General features: G+C 41.6%; 1 protein-coding gene across 1 annotated transcript in view; it reads left to right on the forward strand.

Moving 5' to 3' along the window:
- Positions 1-1,294: 1,294 nt before the first annotated feature.
- WASF2 (WASP family member 2) overlaps positions 1,295-20,528 on the forward strand; it is a 70,058-nt gene continuing 50,824 nt past the window's right edge. The window contains exon 1 of the mRNA XM_029227703.1: positions 1,295-1,470. The gene's annotated coding sequence lies outside the window, so the exon portion shown is untranslated. The remainder of the gene's footprint in view (positions 1,471-20,528) is intronic.

Below are 20,528 nucleotides of genomic sequence, written 5' to 3' on the forward strand. Positions count from 1 at the left end.
TCTGAGGAAAACAATTCTGTGGTGAAAAGAGCCCAGTTCTGAGAGCAGAGAGACATGGATTTAAGTCCTGGAATGGAGACTGCCCCTCTTGGAGCTTCTGCGTCCTGTTCTGGATTCTACCTGGGTTTCTGAACCACCTGTCATCCCTTACCCACTTCCTGATTCCTAGGCCCCCAGAAACAGCTCGGGTGCACCCCTAGGATCACTTTTCCCAGGAACCTTGGTGATTAACAACAGCTGGGGGGTGGCCTGTGCCTAAGTTTATGGTGACCAGAGAGATGGGGGACTGGCCTGGCACCCTCAAGTCCCTCCCTGGAATGCTAAGGGGTTGGGGGAGGGAAGTCTCTCTCAGGGGACACCACACCTGGAAGGGAGAAATACGGGAATGGAAGCCAAAAGATATAGGTTTGAGTCCCAGGGTCATTTCAAATTCCCTGGGTGACTCAGGGTAAGTCATGGAGTTTTCAGTTTCCTCTTCTGCAAAACGAGGACAGTATCTGCCTTACAAAGTTGCTCTAGAGAACTAACTGAGGTACAGGTGAATTTGTCACACTGATACCCAGCCTGCAACCTTTTATAATCGACAAGGCGCACATATACACACTCATGCATGAATCCTTAACAAATACCCCAGGGCACGAGGCAGACATGACTGCTCTTACTTTGCAGGACAAACTGAGACTCAGGTAAGTTCAGAGAGCTGTCTGTGGTCGCAGAGTGCGGTGGCGGCTGAACCAGGGTCCAACTCACCTGACCCTGGCCTTTCAGAACCAGCTCCCAATCCCAGGACTCCGGGCCTCGGCCCGGACGGATCCTTTAACCTCGGGCTGGAGCCTATGACTCACTCTCCCCATCCTACTTTTTGCCCGGCCTTAGACCGGGAGGGAAGAGATAAAACTACCACCAACTTTAGGGGTGTCCACAGAAAGTTCATAGGCTTGGCCCCTTCCTTCCACCAAAGGTACTGGTTATTTGAACTCTAACAAGACGAATTAGCCTCTCAATACACTTTGTACGCGTTTTTACACTTTCTTAGGTGGGATTTTCCTACTTTGAATTTAGGAGTTGGTTTAGTTTAAAATCCACCCCCACTTCACTTGGTTTGCCCCTTGCTGTTTACTCCGATTACGGAAGTAACTCGGGTGGAGCTCCCGGGACGGTACCCTTGAGTACGTCGTTTGCGTAACTATTTAACTGACATTCTACTCAGGCCAATGGAATGCCCGGAAGCCCCAGGCGGGTGGGGCAGAAAGCCAATCAGGGCGTTTGGCGGGGTGTGGCTGCGTCCCGGGGCGGGGAATCGCGTAATGGCGGACGCGGGCCGGTTTAGCGCGGCTGGGGGCGTAGCGCGCTGAGGGGGCTCTGGCTGTGTGGCAGCGCGCGACGCGGCCGGCGAGAACAGACCCCGTGCGGAGAAGGGCGGCCGGCCGGCCAGTCTCTCTGTTGCTGAGGGCGACCGCGCGAGACCAGGTGAGCATCAAGTCCCCGCGGGCTGGCCCGGCCGTGAGGCGCCGGGCCTGGTCGGGCCGCCCCTCCCAAGCAGCGCAGGGTCCTGGGGGAGTGGGTGCCGCGCCTCCTGCCACAGACCGGCAGGGAGCCGGTGAGCGGTCAGCGAGGGGTGGCGGCTTACAATACACTCACCTCCCCAGGGAGAGGTGTGCCGGAGATCCCCTCGGAGGCTTGGAGGGGCCCGCGAGTCTGTGAAGCTGCGAAAGTGTCCCAAGCTGACCTAGCGCTGCCACCAGCTCGTCGTGTGACCTTGGGCAAGTCACTTCTCTCTCTGGGCCTCGTTTTACCCATTTGTAAAACGAAGGCTTTGCAGGCAGATGTACATGAGTTGGATCCCAGACGTTGTCTGAGATCTTGGGCAAGTTCTTGTCCAGGCGGAGCTTCAGTTTCCATATCTGGACCATGAAGACGTTGAAGTGCACTTTGAGACCTCTGGCCTAAGTTGCAGAGTGGAGGAGAGGAGTGTGTGTGTGCGTGTGTGTGTGTACGTACGTGTGTGTACAGGATGGTCTGCAGAGTAAGGAGGAGAGTTAGCTAAAGGGGCCCATTGAGGAAGGCTCTGGATGGACCCTAGGCTATGATGAGGTGGAGTCCCGTTTTCTTGGTCCTCCAGGATCCTAGAGCCTCTGAGATGGGGGAAGTTTTATACAGTTAGTTCTGCATAGAATCAGAGAAGAGGAAGGAATCCTTGGAGCCTTTTGGGGCTATGATTGAAATTTAGGCCCCAAAGAATTCAGGAGGGTTAGGAGGAGGAGGAGGGGGAACATTTATGGTGCTCCTACTATGCATCAAACATATGTTCTTGTTTAATTTTTACAGCCTCATTTGAGAATTTACACATAAGGAAACTAAGTTTCAGAGGAGTTAAGTAACTTGCCCAAGGTCACACAAGTAAGGTACACAGCTTACCATCATTAAGGTGTTTTCCTTTGAGAGTCACTGGGCAAGGGGGAATTGTCCACTTAAAGGAAGTTTGCTTTGTCACAGATGGGGGTCAGGTTCCGGTCCCAGACACTTGAATTGACTTCTAGCATGGAGACAGGATGGGTCTTGATCTCTGGATGGTTAATTATAAGTACATCCCCTTTGTGCAGTCTGTGAGTTGGAAAGGACCGTTACTAAATTGTAAAAGTCACTTTGAAGTGGATCAGAACCTCAGAGAACTCAGTTTGAATCCTGACTGCATGGCCTGTGGAAGAAAGTTCACCAACTATTGGTGCATAGACTTGACTCTTGGTTCAGAGCGGTGCTAGCCCAGTAGCTTTTTCTCTTCCCTAAGAAGGCCAAGTTTTCCTGGGGTGGAAGAAATTTCCCATTTGTTAGTGCAATCCAAAGTCTTTGGATTCCTGGGGTGAAAGTTTCGATAGCCGGCCTCTTGATTAAGTGAAATACCCCTTTCTTTGTGCTCCCTGTTATTTGACTTCTAGATGAGTGAAGATTGTGGACTTGGAGTGGGTACTATAGATAAATTGCAGCCCTTAATTTTTCCAAGCCTCAGAGCTTTTTGTTAATCAAAATGGTAGGACGGCAGTGTGTATTGTTCTCATATGTCAACGGTAGGGAAGAAAATTGGAAGAGGAAGTTGCTGAGAAAGAGGGCGTTTCTTAGCATTGGAGCCAATATGTATTTCTTTGTTTGAAATTCTAAAACCAGAAAAGCAGCAACTGAAGGAGGAAGGAAGGAAAGAACTGTGAAACTCTTCTTTGCTTTAAAATATCTTTAAGGACTGTACTGTTGTTGTCCCCTGTCCAAGGCTCTGTTTTCACAGAAAAAGTCAATTGTAATTTGTTCAACGTTCAGAAGTTGTATTCTAGAATGAAAGAATTTTAAATCTTAAACTTTCTGAGATAATTTTTAAAAAATCAGAACTGAATATGTTGTTTATTAGTGGATCATTCTTTCAACATAATTACCAATCGCAGCCTTTGGGTTTTTTTTTTTAAAACTGTGATTTAAATTAGTGGATTTCAATCTAAGAGGAATTGATCTAGATGTTGCATGATGCAAATGTCCCCATCACCTGAAAAACACGTAATGGTGTGTTCGTTTTTTGACGTTTGTTAAGTCTTTATAATGCTTTATTTTACCGGATTGTGTATGTGTGAATAGTTAAGACACTGAGTTTATTGCATGTAAAATCTACATTAACTCTCAGTATTATATTTTCTATGTAAGATTTAGTCTTAATTAGTATACCAGTCTACAGTACCTTGGGGCCAAAAAAAAAAAAAGTTCTTGGGGCCAGTTGTGCTTCTGAACTTAGAATTTTTTGAATTTTGGATAAGGAATATGGTACATATACTGTGTGTTATGTAACATCCCAGAAAGGTGTGGGGCAGCACCTTGTAATCAAATGCATTACTGTTTCTTCGGTAAAACATCAGAATGTTCACACCAACTGGGATAAATAAATACTATACATAGCCTCATGTCATTTCATGTCAGGATTTGCCGCCAAATGAATAATGAAAAACTTGTTTGTTTATACCTTTTGGATTTTGGAATTGAAGTTAAGGGATTGTGGACTTTTATGGCTAAAACTTGTATGATGACAATAACAATTACAAGGACAAATATTGTAAACCAAGCTAATTTTAAAGTCACGGATCCTAAAAACAGTATTACGTAGAAGACACATTTTTTTCTTTCTTTCACGTGGCAGTTTTATTCTAATTAATATATGCCAATATTCATTTTTCCTTAAGTACCAAATTTTACCTTTTAATACTGTCATTGGGCCCTGTTTTAGATGTTTGAATGACACCCTGCCCTGTTTTTTTTAAAGTAATTTATAGGGTCTTGTGCTCATCAATTTTTGTACAGCAGTTAAGAGAATTGTACCTTTTCCCATATAATTCAGAGAGAGACGAATCAGGTGAGGATCTGTAGATTCATGTTTGCAGAATTTTAAAGCTGATGTTCCCTTCCAGGTGGTCTTTAGTATGAGGTCGTTGCTGCTGGATGAGATTTAGATTAAAATCTTTTAATTTTTTAAGCCTCCACAATTTGTTCATCTTAGTAAGGAGTTTACTAAAATATATTTAGAATTTTTTTTTTTTTTTTTTTGCGGTACGCCCACCTCTCACTGTTGTGGCCTCCGGACGCGCAGGCTCAGCGGCCATGGCTCACGGGCTCATCCGCTCCGCGGCATGTGGGATCTTCCCGGACCGGGGCAAGAACCCGTGTCCCCTGCATCGGCAGGCGGACTCTCAACCACTGCGCCACCAGGGAAGCCCTAGAGTATTTTTTATTTCAAGTGTATGCCATTTGAAAAACTAGAGTTTACCAGTCTTATGAATTTGGGTGATTTCTTTAAATGGCCAAGGACCTCTAGGAGCAAATTTACAAAAATTCAGTCTACTCTTTGCTTTTCTTGGGCACTTCAACTATAGAGTGAGGTGGACTGGTATTGTTGGAGGTTAAAGAATTATTTCTTCTCTTTATTTATTTATTAAAGAATATTTATTTATTCATTTGGCTGCATCAGGTCTTAGTTGAGGCATGTGGGATCTTTCATCGCGGCGTGTGGTCTTCTCTAGTTGTGGCGCGCGGGCTCAGTAGCTGCGGTGCTCAGGCTTTCTAGTTGTGGCACACGGGCTCTAGAGCGCGTGGGCTTAGTTGCCCCACGGCATGTGGGGTCTTAGTTCCCCAACCAGGGGCCGAACCTGCATCCCCTGAATTGGAAGGCAGATTCTTAATCACTGGACCACCAGGGAAGTCCCTGTTTCTTCCCTCCCTCCCTCCCTCCCTCCCTCCCTCCCTCCCTTCCTTCTCTTTCTTTCCTATAAATTTATTTATTTTTGGCTGCGTTGGGTCTTTGTTGCAGTGCGGTGCACAGGCTTCTCATTGCGGTGGCTTCTCTTGTTTCTGAATATGGGCTCTAGGCATGCAGGCTTCAGTAGTTGTGGCACGTGGGCTCAGTAGTTGGGGCTCGCGGGCTCTAGAGCGCAACGGGCTTAGTTGCTCTGCGACGTATGGGATCTTCCTGGACCAGGGCCCGAACCCATGTCCCCTGCATTGGCAGGTGGATTCTTAACCACTGCACCACCAGGGAAGTCCCTCTGTTTCTTCTCTTTAAAAGAAGGCCCTTGACGGCATGAATTTGAGAGATTCTGGTCTTCAGGACAAACAACCACCTCTTTTGAGGGCCTCAGTTCATCTTCCTACTTGGGTTATCTCCATAGTTCTTGAGAATGGTACTTTCACTGTCTGGGAGATAGAAGGGGTATGGAACAGTGTATCAGGAGTTGCAGGTGCAGTTGGTGTGTGACTGGACTGGGGAATAAGAGCAGTTGTTATCCAGACTACCTCAGTTTCTTTTGTTTCATAAGGATTGATAATATTGCAAAAGGGTTACAAATTAGTGAACAAACATACTATTACAGGTTACTCTGTTGTGACTGTGGATAAACTCTTCAACACAAGAACAGTATTTTATACTTCTTTTGTATTCTTTAACGCCTAAAGGCCAGGGCATCAGACATGTTGCATCAGAATTTACCATCAAAAAATAAATTATATCTGGGAACTCCTTTGTCAGTAAACAACCAGGGTTGAGAACCATTGAGGTAAGCACATGGTAGGTGTTCAATAAATATATGTTGATTAATTTGCTCTTGGTTCTGGCATGAATTGGGTAGGGTGGAAGAGGACCCAGATTTTTTATAAAGTAAAAATAGCTTTCCAGGATACCAACACACATCCAACAGTTGGCAGATCTGGATCCATAGTCAGTTCATTGCTAGTTACTCTACCAGCATAACCACCCTGACTTTGTGATCTAGGCAAGATTGAATACAGTCTTGTCAACAGGCAACTGAAAGTTTTATTTAATCCTTGGGTAGTGGCCTTACTGATTAATAAGATTGGTTGGGGTGACAGTCACTAAATTGAAAGAATTCTTGGGGATTTGGGTTGGGGAGGTAGGCTGCTGGGCACCAGCAGTGCCAAGGGAAGAAGTAGAAAGTTATAATTTGACTGTGTCTCCAACACATAACACAATGTATGGAACATAATTGGTGTTCCACAGTTTTTGTTGGCTGAAGAAATGAATGGCTCTTTGTTTGAAAAGAGGCATATAAGTTGTGAAATAAGATGCTTCTTACTCATCCTTCAGAACTGAACTAAGATGTCATCTGTTCCATGAATCATTCCTAGGAAAAGTTGAGTGACTCCCTTGTATGTCTTCTCCTTCATTAAAGCATTTATCAGATATTGTCAAATCAGATATCAGGCAAATTATAAAACTCTTTCCCCTACCTAATAATGAGCTCCATAAGGGCTGGGCTGTATTGTTCATTTTTGTATGACTGGTGTGTAACACACAGTAAAGCCTTTTTTTTTTTTTTTTTTTTGGCCATGTGGCACGTGGGATCTTAGTTCCCCGACCAGGGGTTGAACCCGTGCCTCCTGCTTTGGAAGCGAGGAGTCTTAACCACCGAACCACCAAGGGAAGTCCCAATAAAGGCAAAATAGATTCTAGTAATGTTTAATTTAGGCCTCTGTCTTCTACTTCATTCTTGTAGGCTTCTCTTTCTTCCAGTTCATGGTCTTTACTTTTCAGTTCAGATCAGCAAACATTTATTGAGAGGTAGGTCTTCATTGGGCCTTGGGGTAGGGTTTCTCATCCTTGATACTGTTGACATTTGGGCTGGATAATATCCTGTATTGTGATAGGCTGTGCTGTGCATTGTAGGATATTTAGCAGTAGCCCTGACCTTTACCCACTACCTAGTATCACCCTTCCAACCCCCACCCCAGCTGTGACAACCAAAAATGTCTCCAGATATTGTCAAATGTCCTTTGGGGAGCAGAATTGCTCCCTGTTGAAAACTATGTCAAGGGTAGTGGGTTCATAGAGGGAAATAAGCGTAGATGTCCTCACGTGTGTACTATCCTTTCATTTGTTCTTTCTGGTTATACAGTCTCTTGTCTCTGACTTTTGGATAAGAAAGAAAAATGAGGGAAATCAGCAGGTGACAGCCTTAAAAAAGCACCATTATTTTTTTTCTGTCTAAATTTTATTTTATTTGGTTTAAATATATTAGAGCAGTACAGACAGCTGAATTATTTACACAGATTTTTGTAAATTCAGTTTCCATCACTGATTAGGTGGAGTAAAGAACTATTAGAATATTACTACCTTGAATAAAAGACTCAGCTTTTCTCAGAAAAGCTGTTTAACACCTAAAGAATAACCAGCATTTTTTTTTTTTTTTTCAGTACGCAGGCCTCTAACTGCTGTGGCCTCTCCCGTTGCGGAGCACAGGCTCCGGACGCGCAGGCTTAGTGGCCATGGCTCAGTGGCCATGGCTCACGGGCCCAGCCGCTCCGCGGCATGCGGGATCTTCCCGGACCGGGGCACGAACCTGCATCCCCTGCATTGGCACGCGGACTCCCAACCACTGCGCCACCAGGGAAGCCCCCAGCATTGGTTTTATAGAGAACCTGCCAGGACTTGTCAGGATTCTTCTCAGCTAACGTTTTTTTTTTTTTTTTTTTTTTTTGTGCGGCACACGGGCCTCTCACTGTTGTGGCCTCTCCCGTTGCGGAGCACAGGCTCCGGACACGTAGGCTCAGCGGCCATGGCTCACGGGCCCAGCCACTCCGCGGCATGTGGGATCCTCCCGGACCGGGGCACGAACCCGTGTCCTTTGCATCGGCAGGTGGACTCACAACCACTGTGCCACCAGGGAAGCCCTCAGCTAACTTTTGAGCTTCATGGCTAAGATATATCTTTTAGTGTTCCTACATAGATACTTTATAACTCTAAAAAACATGTTTAGCTAATGAGCATGCTTTTCTAAGCTCAGTATTTTTTGTGATAGGTAGATTGGTCAAGGCAGTGGTCCTTGGTCCCAGTGGGCATTCATAAAATGATGACAGATTAGTAGTAACACTGGGGAACTTCACTCCTTTGGCCAGCCTTCTACAATATAACATAATCATTCATGTCTTAGTCACCATTAAAGTGAAGTTGAATGAGTGTTTTTTTTTCCTGTTCCATTTGAAGTTATGAATAGTACTCTAGAGAATTCAAATGTATAGTTATGAATGGTATCTCAGAATAGTTACCATTTATGCAAGTGAGACACACTTCTTAACTTAGGAACCAAACAGAATTGAATTAGAAAAGAGAAGAATAGAAACAAGAATTGTTGAATGCTTGCAGAGGAAATAATGTTCAGATAAAGAAGTACCTCAGGAAACTTTGGTCTCCATCATGATTTCTATACACTAATAAAGAAAAACAGTTTGAGGTTGATGGGAGAGGCTATTAAACTTTGCCTATGATATTACCTTTCAAGCTGTTTTTATTTTCTGGTGAAATATGGAAAAGCTCAAGACATAGTCTCTTAGTTATAAGATTAATTCTAGTTGAACCAGGTTAAGTTTCTTAATTTGTTTTTAAATTTTATTTTATTTTTGGCTGCATTGGGTCTTCGTTGCTGTGCACGGGCTTTCTCTAGTTGCGGTGAGCAGGGGCTACTCTTCGTTGCGGTGCGCGGGCTTCTCTTGTTGCGGAGCATAGGCTCTAGGCCCGCGGGCTTCAGTAGTTGTGGTTCGCAGGCTCTAGAGCGCAGACTCAGTAGTTGTGGCACACGGGCTTAGTTGCTCTGCGGCATGTGGGATCCTCCTGGACCAGGGCTCGAACCTGTGTCCCCTGCATTGGCAGGTGGATTCTTAACCACCGCGCCACCAGGGAAGCCCGAGTTTCTTACTTTTAAATTTATTTATTTTATTTATTTATTTTTGGCTGCATTGGGTCTTCTTTGCGGCACATGGGCTTTCTCTAGTTGCGGTGAGTGGGGGCTGCTCTTCTTTGTGGTGTGCAGGCTTCTCACTGCAGTGGCCTCTCTCGTTGTGGAGCATGGGCTCTAGACGCGCAGGCCTCAGTAGTTGTGGCACGTGGGCTCAGTAGTTGCGGCTCATAGGCTCTAGAGCACAGGCTCAGTAGTTTTTGGCGCGCAGGCTTAGTTGCTCCGCGGCATGTGGGATCTTCCCGGATCAGGGCTTGAGCCCGTGTCCCCTCTAGTGGCAGGTGGATTCCTAACCACTGCGCCACCAGGGAAGTCCAAGTTTCTTACTTTTAGAATATAGAGGCCCTTTTGGAAGAAGCAGTGGTTCAACTCAGTTCCAGTTTGAGTGAATATGTGTGTGTATATGCACACATACATACTTACACGTATATTTATGATGTGGCTTACGGGGACATTTGAATTTTGTAATTGACATAGTAATGAGCAATTCTTTTACTCATGTATTTAGAATTGAGACCTTTTTCTCCTGTGATTATGCCATTGTTCTAGCAAGTCCTCAGTCTAGAAAGCTTTCTTCAAATCATATCTTGAGTAATTGTTTTCAACTGTGTAGAAGGAGGTCTTAGGTCATGTCCATGATGTTCCCTCCCATTCACAATTGAGAACTGTAAGTAAATTTCCCTTTTTAGAATACTGCTAGTCTTTAAAGAATAGTTTTCCTGATAACAAAGCCATTTGTGGAATTATGAGAAGTATAAGACCAACTTTGCCCCCTTTTTACCTTTAAAGTTCCTTCAACATTCATTGGGTGATAATTTGCAAAGCACAGTGATATGTATTGTTACAGTCAGTCCCCAGCATTGAGATAAATTATGTTATGCTGCATTTTTAAAAAAAATATATTTATCTATTTGGCTGCGCTGGGTCTTAGTTGTGGCACGTGGGATCTTCCTTGCAGCATGTGGGATCTTTAGTTGTGGTATTTGGGATCTAGTTCCCTGACCAGGGATCGAATCCGGGCCCCCTGATTTGAGCGCTCGGAATCTTAAACCACTGGACCACCAGGGAAATCCCAGTAGCTACATTTTATACAGATAAACAGGCTCAGAGAGGTTAAGTAATTTCCTTAAAGTCACTCAACTAATAAATAACAGATTTGAGATTGAACCCTGTCTTTTTTTTAATGAGATTTTTTTAAAGGTAAGATTTACATACAGTAGAATGCATAAAAATGCAAGTATATAATTAGATGCGTTTTGACAAATGTAAAGACATGTGTGGCCAATACGCATTCAAGAGATAGAATATTTCCATAACCTTCCAAAGTTCCCTCATACCCCCTTCCGATCAGTCCCTGCTATCTTACAGGCAACCACTGTTGTGATTTCTATCCTCACATATTAATTTTTCCTGTTCTTCACTCATACAATATGCACACTTGTGTCTGAATTCTTCTGTTCAACGTAAAGTTTTCAAGATTAATCCATGTTGATGTGTATATCAATATCAACCCAAGCCTTTTGGTGTATATCTGGAGTTCTTTCCAACAAACTACAACTGCTCATTTGCTAATTCTTACATCACATCCTTTTTTTTTTTTTTTTTTTGCCTTGGTATTTGCATGTAATTTACTTCCTTTTTCTAATATACTAGATGTATTTATTTTTAAAATCGCTTTGAAATTACAAAAGTAATACATGATCATTGCAACAAATTACACAATTAGAAGTGAATAAAGCGTGAAAGTTTCCTCAGATTTATTTTTATTTCTGCCTTTTTCCAATTATGAAAATGAGTGCTCTTTGTTTAAAAAAAAAAAAAGCCAAATTCAAAAAATATGAAGCAGAGAATAAGAATCGCTCATAATCCCACTAGTTAGCATTTTGATATCTTTTCCTCTTTCTCTGCACTTTGTTTACCATGGCTGAGACCACAGTTTAGGGATTTCTTAGTCTTCCCTACTTTTTTTTTTTTAAATATATTTATTTTGGCCGTGTTGGGTCTTTGTTGCTGTGTGCAGGTTTTCTCTAGTTGCAGCAAGCAGGAGCTACTCTTTGTTGCGGTGCAGTGCACGGGCTTCTCATTGTGGTGGTTTCTCTTGTTGCGGTGCACGGGCTCTAGGCACACAGGCTTCAGTAGTTGTGGCATGCGGGCTCAGTAGTTGTGGCTCGCAGGCTCTAGAGTGCAGGCTCAGTAGTTGTGGCGCACAAGCTTAGTTGCTCCGTGGCATGTGGGATCTTCCCGGACCAGCGCTCGAACCCATGTCCCCTGCATTGGCAGGTGGATTCTTAACCACTGTGCCACCAGGGAAGTCCGAGGCTTCCCTTCTTATATTAGGTTTCTCACATCCTCACTAATCAGTTCTTATTATTTCAGTGTTCATGCTTGTTGGCCACCCTAAATCTGAGTATCTGTCTGGCAGTGTGACCTTGGCTGGGCTGGGCTCATCAAGCAAACTGTACACTCCTTCATCACTCACCTCATTCTTGCATACCCAACACCCAACATTTCTTGCAAAGTAGGAGGCAGTTAGTTCTGTGGTTATGAGTATAGATTCTGGAGGCAGTCCATCTGTTTTCAGATGTAGGCTCTGCCACTTACTAGCTCTGTATGTACCCTTAGGCAATGAATCTCTTAGCTTCAGTTTTCTCATCTGTAAAGATGGGGACCTGGCTAATTTTACTGTAAAATATGGAGCATATCTCAAAGGATTTTAGAAGGATTAAATGACATCATTACTTAGTCCATTGCTCAAATAATGTTAACAGTTGTTATAAATTAAGACAATCAATGGCATGTTTGGTTGGATATGTCATCTATCTAGCCCAGAATTCTGCTGCTTGTGGGAAAGGGATGAAAATGTCAACTTCAAAATTTAGGGCTATGTTGCCCAAAGTTTATAATTTCTCTTAGGAAGGAGGTTCTTATGGAAATGTTGCCTATGAATTTATCTAGACTATCTAGACTATCTTTGAATTATTTTTTCTTACTTTCTGTACTCCCCATCTGAGTAATGAGTTTTATTACTTTATACACTGGATTGGGCAGTAAACTATTACTTTTTATTAGTCCTACTAAAAGTAGTAAGTGTATACTATGTGTCAGGCATTGTGCCTATTTCTATCCTCATAGCAATCCTTCAAATTAGTTATTTACAGATGAGAAAAGCAAGGCTCAAAGAAATTAAGCAACATGCGCACTGTCACACAGCTAAACCTACTGGGATTAGAACTCAATTCTTTCCTCCCTCCACTTTCTTTCCCTTCCTCTTACCCCTTCCCTTCCCTTTTTCTACATAAAACTTCTGTCTTTGTGATTCTAAAACCTGGGTTTAAAATTTTTTTAAAAATATACTTTATTGTTTCTTTAGACTTCTAACTACATTGTAACTTCTAAGATTTGATGCAGTCTCTACCATTTCACACCCTTTTTGTTTCATACTAATGTGTCCTTTATATATCTATATCTATATTAAAAAATGTGTATGCATACATAAGCTCCTCTGTCCTTTGGTCTTTTGGGATACCTTTCTAGGCCTTGTGTATCTATTTTACCTTTTTTGTGCTATGATGGCCACAACTGCACATTCTATTCTAGGTACAGATACGCTTTGGTTTGTACAAGGGCAGGATAATGTGTTCTGTGTTTTCAAAGCCTTCGTAATAACAGCCAGCATTTTGTTGCCTTTTTGTAGCTGTATTCAGCATAAGTCCAGGGACTCTGAAACCCTTTTCTTGTATTGTAACAGGTAGCTTTAGAGCTCATCATCTGATAATTATAATTTGGACTATTTTTCCATTACCGCATTACCTTATTTTTGTCTACATAGAAGCTATTTTCCATATTTCTCAACACACAACTTTGTACCATCATATTTCTAGCTACTGCTTTAGAGTCATCTGCAAACTGGGAAGATGTCACTAGACAGTTTTTTCTAGATAATTTCTAAAAATGTTACTTGTGATAGGTTTCAGCATTAATCCTTGGGGGACCCCTTTGTTTATACATCTTTATCTAGAGAAGGTACTATATCAGAACACTCTTATTTCTGTTTCTAAATGAAGTCTCTGGGGAAAAAAATTAGTCTTCTTAAATAATATTTATTTACTGTTTTCAGTAGCCTTTGGAAGAGTTTTTTTTTTTTAATTTTAATTCTATTTAATTTACATTATATCACATATCCTCTCACTTCAGATATGCATATGTTTTACCTGAAACCTTGCAAACAGTAGGTTCTCTGTAAGGCTTTGATATATTAAATGTTCAACAATAAGATCATGCCCAGTATTGGTTTATTAGTTTAACATTCAACAAATAATTATTAAGTATATGTTATGTGCCAAGTATGAAGAATACAACTCAGTGACTATGAGAGGTAAGGTCCCTGCCCTCATGCAGTTTAAGAAGCCTTGGGTAGACAATAAACAAACACATAAATAAAATATTGAAAGATTGTGATATGTTAGGAAGAAAATAAAATAGGGTGGTATAATAGAGATAATAGAGGAACTTAGAGATGGTCAGGAAAGGCTTCTCTGAGGAGGTGACAAACCAAAACTGAAGAATGAAAATGAATGAGCCAAATGAAGAGGTGAGGAAAGAGTTCCAAGATAGAAGGAACTAAGAGCAAAGGTATTTCAAAGCTTTGTAGGACTGATAAAGGAGTTTTATTTTGAAGTAAAATGGGAAGTCTTGGTGAGTTGTTTTTTTTTAATTGAGGTACTTGAAAAGTTTTTTTTTTAACTTTTTTTTTTTTTTTGGTGGCCGCACTGCAAGACTTGTGGGATCTTAGTTCCCTGACCAGGGATTGAACCCAGGCCTCGGCAGTGAAAGCATGGAGTCCTAACCACTGGACCACCAGGCAATTCCCTAAAACAACTTTTTAATGCAAAATTTCAAGCATATATAAAAGTAAATGGTATAATGAACCCCTGTGTATCTGTTTCCTAACTTCAACAATTATTAATGCATGACTAATCTTTTTTCTAATACCCTATCTCCTCCCCTAATGTTATTTTTTTCAACAGTTAATGTAGCTTTTATTTATTTTTATTTTTTAAGCTTTGAGATATAATTGACAAACAAAAATCTTATATATTAAGGTATACAACATCATAGTTTGATACATGTATACATTGTGAAATGATTAACCACAATCATCAAGCCAATTAACACATATTGATACATCACCTCATGTAGTAACCATATTGATGCATCACCTCACGTAGTAACCATTAATAATGTAACTTTTATTTAAAATTACTATCTAGCCTGTAGACTGCAGCAGTTTAAATACTTGAATTAACAGTGCTTTCGTTTCATTTTTACAACAGTTTTATTGAGATATTATTGGCATACAATAAACCACATACATTTAAAATATAAAATTTGATAAGTTTTGACATATGTATATACCATTAAAGCCACCACCATAATCAAGATAATGAACATATTCATCATCCCTAAATCTTTCCTCCTTTGTAATCACTCCCTCCTGCTCTGATGCCTCCCCCCACACCCCCAGGCCATAGGCAACCACTGACCTGCTGTCTATCACTATAAATTATTTTGAATCTTCTAGAATTTTATATAATCATACAGTATGTGCTCATTGACGGGGGCGGAGATCTGGTGTCTTTCATTTGGGATAATTATTTTGAGATTCATCCATGTTGTTGCAAGTTTCACTAGTTGCCGAGTAATAATGCATTACATGAATATAGTAATTTGTTCATCCATTCACCTGTTGCTGGACATTTGGGTGGTTTCCAGTTTGGGGCTGTTACAAATTAAGCTGCTGTGAACATTTGTGTACAAGTCTTTTTGTGGACTTTTCTTTTAAATTAATTAATTGATTATTTGTTTATTTATTTCTGGCTGTGTTGGGTCTTTGTTGCTGTGCGCAGGCTTTCTCTAGTTGCAGTGAGTGAGGGCTACTCTTCGTTGTGGTGCTCGGGCTTCTCATTGCGGTGGCTTCTCTTGTTGCGGAGCACGGGCTCTAGGCACACAGGCTTCAGTAGTCGCAGCACGCGGGCTCAGTAGTTGTGGTGCGCAGGACCTAGAGTGCGCAGGCTTCAGTAGTTGCGGTGTGCAGGCTCAGTAGTTGTGGCGCACAGGCTTAGTTGCTCCACGGCATGTGGGATCTTCCCGGACCAGGGATTGAACCCGAGACATTTCTTTTTAATTTTTAAAACTGAAATACAATTTACATGCCAAACAATTTAGCCATTTAAAGTATGGCATTCAGTGTTTTTTAGTATATTCACAAGGTTATGCTGTCATCACCACTGTTTAATTCCAGAACATTTTTATCACCCCAGAAAAAAACCCCATACCTATTAGCAGTCACTCCTCATTCCCCCCTCCCCATGCCCTACACAACCATTAATCTACTTCCTATGTCTGTGGATTTGCCCATTCTGGACATTTCATATAAATTCAGTCATACAATATGTGGTCTCTTGTAATTGGCTTCTCTCACTTAGCATAATGTTTTCAAGCGTTCATCACGTTGTAGGCTTGTATCAGTACTCCATTGTATGTATGTAACACTTTTATTTAATTTATCTATTCATCAGTTGATGGACATTTCAGTTGTTACTACTTTTTTTTTTTTTTGCGGTACATGGGCCTCTCACTGTTGTGGCCTCTCCCGCTGCGGAGCACAGGCTCCGGACGCGCAGGCTCAGCGGCCATGGCTCACGGGCCTAGCCGCTCCGCGGCATGTGGGATCTTCCCGGACCGGGGCACGAACCCGTGGCCCCTGCATCGGTAGGCGGACTCTCATCCACTGCGCCACCAGGGAAGCCCTGCGATTACTTTTTGGCTGTTATGAATAACGGTGCTATAGCATTCTTGTACAGATTTTTTGTGTGGACATATGTTTTCATTTCTCTTGAGTATGTACCTGTGAGTGGATTTGCTGGGTCATATGATAACTCTTTTTGAGGAACTGCCAGACTGTTTTCCAGTGTAGCTGCACTATTTTACATTTCCACCAGCAGTGTATGAATCCAGTTTTTCCACATCCTCACCAGTATTTCTTATCTGTTTTTTTGATGATAGCCATCCTAGTGGGTGTGAAATGATATCTCGTGGGGGTTTCTTTTGGTTATTATTTTTTTTTTTGAAGTATAGCTGATTTAACAATGTTGTATTCGTTTCTGGTGTACAGCAAAGTGAATCAGTTATACATACATATATATGTATATTCATTTTCCGATTCTTTTCCATTATAGTTTATTACAGGATATTGAATATAGTTCCCTGTGCTATACGATAGGATCTCATTGTTTATTTTATTTTAATATTCACTTATTTATTTACTTATTTTTTGGCTCCGTCGGGTCCTAGTTGTGGCATGTGGGATCTTCGTTAAGGCATGTGGGATCTTTTGTTGTGGTGCGCAGGTTTCTCTCTAGTTGTGGAGTGCGGGTTTTCTCTTCGGTAGTTGTGGCACGCAGGCTTTCTCTTCTCTAGTTGTGGCACGCAGGCTCCAGGGTGCGTGGGCTCTGTAGTTGCAGTGCGCAGGTTCCAGAGCTCCTGGGCTCTGTAGTTTGCAGCACGTGGGCTGTCTAGTTGAGGCGCGCAAGCTCAGTAGTTGTGGCACACTGGCTTAGCTGCCCCGTGGCACGTGGGAACCTAATTCCCCGATCAGGGATCGAACCCACGTCCCCTGCATTGGAAGGTGGATTCTTTACCACTGGACCACCAGGGAAGTCCCTGTTCATCTATTTTATATATAGTAGTTTGTATCTGCTAATCCCAAACTTCTAGTTTATCCTCCCCCCAGTATCTCATGTTTTGATTTCCATTTCCCTAGTGACTAGTGATGTTGAGCACTTTTCATGTGTTTGTTGGCTATTTGTGTATCTTCTTTGGAGAATGTCTATTTAAATGTTTTACCCATTGGTTCATTCATCCTTTTATTATTGAGTTGTAATAGTTTTATATATATACTGGATACAAGTCCCTTATCAGATATGATATGTAAATATTTTCTTTTCATTTCTGTGGGTTGTCTTTTTACTTTCTTGACCATGACCTTTAAAACACAGAAGTTTTTCAGTTTTGATGAAGTACAGTTTATCTATTTTTTCTTTGGTTGTTTGTGCTTTTAGGTGTCGTATCTAATAAGAAACGATTGCCTAATCCAGGATTGCGAAGATTTACAACTGTGTTTTCTTCTAAGCGTTTTATACTTTTAGATCTTATATTTAAGCCTTTGATCCATGTTGAGTTAATTTTTAGCATGGTGTTAGGTAGGGGCTCAACTTTATTATTATTTTTAAAGAATTTTTAAAAATTATTTATTTTTAATTTTGGCTGTGTTGGGTCCTCGTTGCTGCGCGCAGGCTTTCTCTAGTTGTGGCGAGTGGGGGCTACTCTTTGTTGTGGTGCGCAGGGTTCTCACTGCGGTGGCTTCTCTTGTTTTGGAGCATGGGCTCTAGGCGCACAGGCTTCAGTAGTTGTGGCATGCAGGCTCAGTAGTTGTGGCACACGAGCTTAGTTGCTCCGCAGTATGTAGGATCTTCCCGGACCAGGGATCGAACTCATGTCCTCTGCATTGGCAGGTGGATTCTTAACCACTGCACCACCAGGGAAGTCCCGGGGTTCAACTTTATTCTTTTGCATATGAATATCCAGTTGTCCCAGCACCATTTATTGGAAAGGTAAGTTGTTCCCCATTGAATTTTCTTGCATCCTTTTCAAAGATAAATTGACCATAAATGTATGGGTTTATTTTGGGGTTCTCAGTTCTATTCCACTGATCTGGATGTCTGTTCTTAATGCCAGTATCACACAGTCTTGATTACTGCAGCTCTTTTGTAAGTTTTGAAATAAAAACAGTGTGAGTCCTTCAATTTTGTTCCTTTTTCAATATTGTTTTGACTTTGCTGAGTTCCTTGTACTTCCATATGAATTTAGGCTCAACTTGTCAATTTCAGCCAAAAAAACCCAGCTGGGATTTTGATAGGGATTTTATTGAATCTGTAGATTAATTTAGGGAGTATTGCCATCTGAACAATATTAAGTCTTTCAGTCCATTAATATGGGATGTCTTTTCATTTAGTTAGGTCTTTAAATTTTTTCTAAGTTTTCAAGTCTTAATGTACAAGTCTTACACTTCTTTTATTAAATTTATTCCTAAATCTTCCTAAACTTATTTATTTTGATGCATTTGTAAGTGAAATTATTTCCTTAATTTCATTTTTGGATTGTTTATTGCTAGTGTGTAGAAATAAAATTGAATTTTGTATATTGATCTTATATACTGCTACCTTGCTTCTAACAGTTTTTTTGGTGGATTCCTTAGCATTTTCTATTGATATAAGATCATGTCATCTGCAAATAGAGCTTTACTTCTTCATTTCCAATCTCATGCCTTTTACTTCTTTTTCTTACCTGATTGCCCTGGCTGGAACCTCCAGTACAATACTGTACAGAAGTGATAAGAATGGATATTGTAGTCTTGTTCCTGACCTTAGGGGGAAGTCTTTGTCTCATTTTGATAGTACAGTAATACTGGTCTCATAGAATAAGTTCAGACTTGTTTGCCCTTACTTTTGAAGCAGATCCCAGACTTCATTTTATTTGTAAATATTTCAGCATACATCTCTAAAATACAAGTATTTCCCCTATTGAAACATGGTTATATTAACATTGTCACACCGCAGTATCTTTAAATATCCAGTCAGTTAAAACGTTTTAAGCAGGGGGTGGGTATGTGATATGATTTACATTTTTAAAAGATTAATCCAATTGCTGCAAAGAAAATGGATTATTTGGGGGCAGCAATTGACTAAGGTGAATAACAGAAGTCCAGGTAATGATGGAGACTTCAACTAGGTTGGTAGAAAAAGAAATGAAAAGAAGTAGATGTATTTAGTATGTATTTTGGAGGTAGAGCTGATAGGCTTGATGATGAATTGGATGTGTGGGTCAAGGAAGAAAACAAGCATTGAGCATGCCTTCCTTCTGGAAACTCTTCTCTTAGCTTTTATGACAAGGCATTGTTCTGATTCTCCTACATTTCTTGATGCTTCTTTCTTTGTCAGTCTCCAAGTTGTCCTCTGTCCTTGCCTCTCTGTTTATGCTTTTGTGTTAGGAGGTCATCTCCTCTCTCATGTCTCTGACTACAGCCTTCATGTATCAATAGTAACTCCCAAATCTGTATTTCTACCTCTGAACCTCAGTCCTAGAGTTCCTATTGAATCCCTCCACTTGGGTATCCCTTCTGCACCTTCAGCTTTTCATGGATTGTTTGCTTTTGGGAACCAGTGGTCAGATTGGTGCAGCTTGTTTCCTTCTTGCTTGGGAGACATGTTTATAGGTTTTAAGGATGGATTTTATACAGATTTTAACGATGGAACCTTTGCTTTTCTGAGAAAGATGCTTAACACACCTGGACAGCATTTTCCTTCAGCACCTTGACCTCCTCATAAGTTAAAACGGGACGGCTGAGCTTTTCTTCTGCCTGTCCACCCCCCGCTCCCCCCAGTCCCCTGACTTGCTGCCTTTTATCCTGACTCACATATTTCTGTTTACTTATTCACTCAGTCATTTATTCAGCACATTTCAGGGCTAGTATAGGTCTGCCAACATACCAAACATTGGCTCCGCTGTTTTCCCACTTCATTCAGATGTAAGGCCTTAGTTGCTGTTGACTTCCCTGAACTCCCGATCTCTTTTCATGCCAACACACTCTCAGGTCCCTCCCTGTCTTTTTCTCCCACTAGGTCAGTTTTGGTCCTTTGTTACCAGTTGCCTTGACTGCTGCTGCTTATTCCAGTCTCCCCCCACCCAGCTCCATTCTTTTCTCTGCTTAAGTGAGATGTATAGCATCTTCCTAAATATTCTGTAATCTATAACTCCACTTGTGTGACTCCTAGCACTTACCGACTAAAGTACAAACTCAACCTGATATTTAATATTCTGTGATCTGGCCCTACTTGTCTTTCCAGCCTTGCTTCCTACTACTTTTGCAATAACGTACTCATCTTCATTCCCCAGAAATGCCTCGTTATTTTCTGCTTACGTACCTCTGCTCACACTGTCCACCTTAGACATAATACTCGTCTTTACATGTCCAAATCCTGCCTATATTTATTTATTTATTTATTTATTGTCTGCACTGGGTCTTTGTTACTGTACGCAGGCTTTCTCTGTAGTTGCGGTGAGCAGGGGCTACTCTTCATTGTGGTGCACGGGCTTCTCATTGTGGTGGCTTCTCTTGTTGTGGAGCATGGGCTCCAGGCG

Source organism: Monodon monoceros, unplaced genomic scaffold (assembly GCF_005190385.1).
Source record: "Monodon monoceros isolate NGI ecotype Baffin Bay Population unplaced genomic scaffold, NGI_Narwhal_1 Super_Scaffold_18, whole genome shotgun sequence".
Classification (NCBI taxonomy): Eukaryota; Metazoa; Chordata; class Mammalia; order Artiodactyla; family Monodontidae; genus Monodon; species Monodon monoceros.